The sequence below is a fragment of the Chelon labrosus genome, assembly GCF_963514085.1.
Source record: "Chelon labrosus genome assembly, chromosome: 8".
NCBI classification, from domain to species: domain Eukaryota; kingdom Metazoa; phylum Chordata; class Actinopteri; order Mugiliformes; family Mugilidae; genus Chelon; species Chelon labrosus.
In genome coordinates this window covers 14,153,828-14,159,920 of record NC_140358.1, presented here as the reverse complement: position 1 = coordinate 14,159,920, position 6,093 = coordinate 14,153,828, and the positions used below count along the sequence as shown (strand labels likewise).

Genomic DNA, 6,093 nt, shown 5'->3' with positions numbered 1-6,093 from the left:
CAGCATGTGAGATGCCTATTTGAGTTGGGTTCAGATCAGGTAACAGACTCTGTAATTGCATAATATTCCGCTTATTCACCTTCAAAACCTCCCAGGTTGTTTTCATAGTATGTTGTGGGTCATTGCTTGATTGTACAGTGAGGCACCATCCAATCAACTTTGCGTCATTCCACTGAACTTGAGTAGACAGTACGTCCCTATACACTTCAGAATCCATCTGGCGGCTTCTGTCCTCGGTCGCGTCATTAATAATTATAAGTGAGTGACCTTGTAAATTCACTGTATTTGGTCTTGTGAAGCATTTCCTTCATAGAAGACTTGGATAATGATATGATAGTTAATAGATTGATGGGTGATTATATGAGCAACACAAAAGATAATGTCAAAGAGTACTCAGCGACTATATTCGGCTGCACGTGTGCAATAAGAGACTCCTAGCACAGCGTCACCAATAGCCTGCAGCCATTTTTTCCTTCCTGTTCACCTTTTGTCGAGGGCAGATTACACTTTTAGAGAGGCTCCTCTATATTTGCCAGAAGCAAACAAACAGTACATGTTTAGTGTTTAACACTCAGATGTTGTTAGTGATCAGCTTCAGATAAGAGGGTTAGAACTCCGGATGTGGTGATGACAGTTCAGCTGAGACAGAAACTAGTGGTCAGTAACATTACATTAAGAATATTTAAACCCAAAAACATGTCATTTTCTTGATGTCCTCGTCTACAGAAATATTCGACATGCACAGGCACATTGTAATGTGAGTTTTCAGACTAATTGTCTCACTGATATGTTGTGCCATATGACTGCAGTAAACTATCAAACCAGCATGCGCGCATGAAGCCACTTTATCTGAGTCATATCACAGACACTTTACTCCACACACACCTCATTGTGACTCTAAAATCTAAAATATTTTCTTCACAACAAGACTACGGAGGCATGAGCTCCTCACTCATATTGTGGGCAGTATAAATACAAGTTATTCTAGTCACAAAGGGAAGGGCTCAGTTATTACAAGTATTTTCTAATTTTGAGTAATTTAATGTTAACAGCCAATGATCTTACATGAAAGTGGCGTATGACCAAAAAGGTAATTTTCACAAGTATTTTAACAGAAGTTTGTGATGTTTGCAGAAGTCACTGTCAGGTTTCACCATACTATACAAGGAAATATCGTCATCCAGCTCACAAGGGAAGTGAAACAATCTGCTTACAAAGCGGGCACCTATTTATGTAGCTTTTCACACCTAGACCATCTCTGTTCCTCTCGGTGACAGGCTGCCAGTCTTACCACATCCAAATTTAAATTAATAGATATACAAGATCATCAGTGGCATTATACCCGCCTGCCTAATATTGTGTTGCTCCACCTTTTACCATCAAGAGACTATTTTAATTAAAGGGTGTACATGGTCTCAAACAATTATTGGGTGTGTGCCCGTGTCAAGGTAACATCCATAGAGATGGCAGGACCCAAGGTCTCCTAGTAGAATTTAGTCTAAAGCATCAAACTGCCTTCTTCCCATATTGCATCCTGGTACCAGGTGTTCTCCAGGTAAGCTACCACCAAATAGAAAACAAGATTCATCAGGTCATCTTCCATCGCCCTGTGATGCTTATGTGCCCATTGCAGGTGTTTTCAGCAGTGGACAAGGCTCCCATGAGCACCATTACTGGTCTACACTTCACCACGTGCAACAAACTGGGATGCACTGTGTGTTGTGAAACCTTCCAATCAAAACCAGTGTAACCTTTTTCAGCAGTTTTCAGCTATAGTCGCTCGTCTGTTTGATTGAAAGCACAAGGGCCAGCCCTCTTTCAGCACATCCATGAAGTTGTTGCCGATTCATTGGCTTTCCTACCTTGGACCGATTTGATGAGTACTTCACACCGCAGACTGGAAACAGTGGAGAAGATGCTCTGATGCAGTCATCCAGCCGTCCGGGCCCACATCAGAGTCGCTCAAATCCTTCCATTTGTTCATTGTAACACCTCAAAGTTGAGGACACAAAGTTCACTTGCTGCCTATTATATCCCACCCACTCACAGGTGCCATCATCAACAGTTTATGTCATAATGTTATGGCTGTTGTGTCATTTAAAGTATAATGTGTGTAGAAGATGAGACATCTGAATAACAGAAGAGAATAATAAATAATATATTAATAAAACACAATGAGATTTACGTTTAGTTTTAAATTGATTAAGTTTATGCTCCAGCATAGAAATACATTATATTTACTCAAGCACATTCATGAATCATATGCATGTGTATGTATTCAATTTACAGCATACCCTATTTATGAAAAACACAATAAAATCTTAAAAGCTCAATAATTATTACATCTAATGACACAGGTTTCAGATGCACAATCCAAATATATTTAATTCAAAGCACAAAATGAAATCTCCACAGTCTTTTCCAGTTTCCCACGTTTGCTAAAAGTCCGGTTTGCTGTTGGTCTTTTCATGAAGCATAATGGCCTTCACATGGGTTCATTAAAGTCCAAAAATCCATGCTGAACACTCACAGTCCTGAGTCTGCACAAAGACACAGAATTAAAAAAAAAAACATGTTCACAAACAAATGATGTCACTTAGCAAAATGATGTTTATTTATTGACCTTATTTTTATTCAGGCACGTAAAGTATTACCTCACTTCTTAGGACGTCTCACTTCCCTGCACACAAAGCAAACTGACACCACTATCAGCAGAGCAGCCAGTGCAGCACAGACAGGGATCAGGAAAGGAAAACTGCTTTCTGAAACTAGAAACGACGATGATAATTATAAGGACAGTATTCAAGAGTAATTCTTGCTATTAGTCAACCTCAATCGGTGGTTCAGAGCGAAAGCAGTCCTTCTGAAAATTCCTGTAACTGTCTTTGCAGCATAGAAGATCTACTTTTGTCATGACATATGTGTGAGTTTGAGGCAACAATTAGAAAAACTGACACACCCTGCATTTTTTCTCTTAGCTGCAATTAGACAATAAACAAAGTTATGCTTTATCATAAAGCATTGCATCGACTCCTGTAGTAGCAGCAGCATCCCTGTCTAGCATACTATCAAGTAAAAACAAAAAGAGAAAGAGGGAGAGAGAGCAAGAGGGAGGGAGAGAGAGAGAGAGAGAGAGAGAGAGAGAGAGAAAAATACCAAAGACAACAAACACCAAAACCTGCAGTTAAACCACAGCCAGTTCCTGTGGTTGAACCCCGCCTAACACCTCTACTTCGCATGCATAGTGACGGTTACATGCATTTTTTTTTGCAATAATTGTTGTTTCTGTGTAACGCACTGTGTAAGTTGTATTTCTATCATTTTTATGTAGATCCCTATTTTCTAGTGTCTGTGCACTGATAAAGATAACAACGAGTGTCAACGTGGTGAGGAAGTGTGTATCTGAAGAAGTCATTTTTTGAAGAAACGCGACGCATCTGTGTCAAGAGCAGGAACTTGTATTACTGTGAAAAATGTTCATACCACACAGTTCTTTGTCACAATATGAAAAAGTTGAACAACTCTGATGTCTTTGAATGTCCTCTCTTTTAATCTTCTACATAACACAACTGGTGGATTTGTATTTTCTCTCCCACATGATGATTATGTTTCTGGTTGACTTTATCATGACAGATAAATAAAAGAACAGGAGTAAGTCAGAAGATGATGTTACATGATCTTAAAACTTAATACTTGCCTTTAACCTCCAGGCTGAATTTAAATTTCTCCTTACTGACTCCATCCTGATCAAAGACCTCTATGCTGTATTGACCTGAATCCGTCTGCTCCACATTTGTGATCTTGAATGTCCCGTTGTTGGTGATAAACGACGTTCTGTTTTTGAAGTTATCCTCTATAGTCACCTTCTCTCTCTTCAGAACGAACACTTTCACAGGCCCACTGGGAAGCTCCTTCTTACACTCCATCCGACGCCCGCTAGCATTGTTCATCACTTGGATGTACACAGATCCTCCGAGTGTAACAGAGCATGGACATGTGTTCCCGGTAATATTGCATTTAGTCTCTGGAGTGAAAGCTGGGATAGATATGTTAAAATAAACACAGGGATAAACTGAAATTATCTATTAATGGCTTTGCAAAATGTTACATTTTGGTGCATTCATGATGAGGAGCTTACCTTGAGTTCCTCCCATTAATATCACAAGAATGAGAAATTGGTCCATACTCCTCTGTCTTGGTATGATCTGAACCGCGGTATAAATCTGCCATGAACCTCAGCACACACAGTGCTCAGGAAACAGGAAACATTTACTGTTTCTTCAGCGCACACAGTGCTCAGGAAAAAGTAAATGTGTGGCTGTCTAGGTACCGCATGTGTAGAAAATCAGGAAGTCAAGTGAGCACTGATCTCTGCTGCGTACAGCGGTAAAACGAGGTGTAGAAATATATATGACTAAACGTCCTGTTTTCCTTCTCTGTTGAAATCAGTGAAACTGAATCTAGACACATTACATTACTGGGGTGATACTTTGTTATGGTTACCACACAGTAAAACATGTCAAGGTAGCTTTTATTTCTGTTTTGTGTACTTCTTCTTACCCTGCCCAAAAAACTGAAGTGAGAATTACAATTATTGCATGTACACACACCATGGGCAGCTCGGGCCCTTACCTGTGGTTAATGAACTGTTCTGCTGTGCATCTCACTTGCTTCCTTCACATGCACAATATTTCTTCAGCCACACTTGCTGACTCTGAGTTCCTGTTTACATAAACGTTAAATAAAATGATATATGCTTTTACATACCCCAAAAAATATATCAGAATTAGAGATGCACCGGATCCAGGTTCCGGATCCGGATCCGGCCGGATAATGGCGTTTTTATGGGGTCCGGTTACTGCCGGATACCTAGCGTGGCAACCGGATCCGGACCCGGAAGAACGTGATTACGCGGTTAATGTTTAGAGAAGCCATCCACTACATTGTGTTAGCAGTCCTCGTCGGAAATGGAAGCAGGGAGCCGAAAAAGTGCTGTGTGGCAGTACTTTAAACTGGTAGAGGGAGATTCAAGTCATGCGATATGCACGCTTTGCTGTCAAAGTTTGTCTCGAGGTAAAAACGTTAAAGTGTACTCAACATCTCCGCTGTTTTACTGCATTATAATGTACAAGCTGATGATCGGAGTAGGATCCGGATCCGGTTCCGGATCCGGCAGGATCTTAAGCAGTGGATCCGGTATCCGGCAGGATCCTAAAAATCAGGATCCGGTGCATCTCTAATCAGAATGCAACTATTTTGACATGCACAAAGTGATTCTGCCTGCTGTGGTGTGAATCTGCCAGAAATAGAACAATAGAAGAAGAATTACTTCATAACTGACAACACTAGATTCATTCAATTGAAAAAGAAGACCACAACAAACCCACATATTCAGACATCCAACACAAACAACACTTGTTTGAACTACTTGTTGGTCATTGTTTAGGAACCGCCATGTTTTTCTGCCAATCCCGAACACTCTCCATGTCACCTAATGCTACATTTAGACCCACCTGGGCACTAGCATTTCAGTAATAATCAAAATAATGCTATTCGGAATAAAACCAGGCCAGAAAAGGCTCGATCGCAACGAATTTTCAACCAGATTTAGAGGAGTGTGCAAGCCATTGAGGTAAACATCAGGTGTCCGGGAAACACAACCATAGCTAAATAGCGTTAGCAAAACATCAAAAAACAAGTGGTCCAAAAAAGCGTTTGAAAGAATGAAGGAAGCACCGTTGAAAATGTGGGACAGCCTTGATCATCCTTTTGTATTGAATGAATTCAGTGTTGTCTATAAAGTCTGGGATTTCTTCTGTTAGATGTATTTACTGTTATAATTTCTCTTATAGCTGGGATACTTGTCAGTCTAAATGTGCTTTGCCTTAAGCAAATACCCATAAGTTCATTTTGATTCTCAAGCTCTTGCTCAGCATTGAGGTTTTTCAACCACGAGTAAAAGACAAAAAAAAGAAACAAAGTCAGGGTTGTACAACCGCACAATTCTATTATTCCTCTTTCGTAAAAATGTGTAAATCCACAAATAGGGGAAGTCGAGAATGAGTTTGAATGGAAGAAATAAGTCTTGCTAAT

At 40.1% G+C, this 6,093-nt stretch overlaps 1 long non-coding RNA gene across 1 annotated transcript; it reads right to left on the bottom strand.

Moving 5' to 3' along the window:
• Positions 1 to 2,216: 2,216 nt before the first annotated feature.
• On the bottom strand, positions 2,217 to 4,612 carry LOC311491757. Its single transcript, XR_014699192.1, has 4 exons — positions 4,139 to 4,612; positions 3,698 to 4,036; positions 2,655 to 2,768; positions 2,217 to 2,540 (listed from the first exon to the last, which is right to left on the bottom strand). It is a non-coding gene; the product is annotated as an uncharacterized lncRNA (long non-coding RNA).
• Positions 4,613 to 6,093: the final 1,481 nt, after the last annotated feature.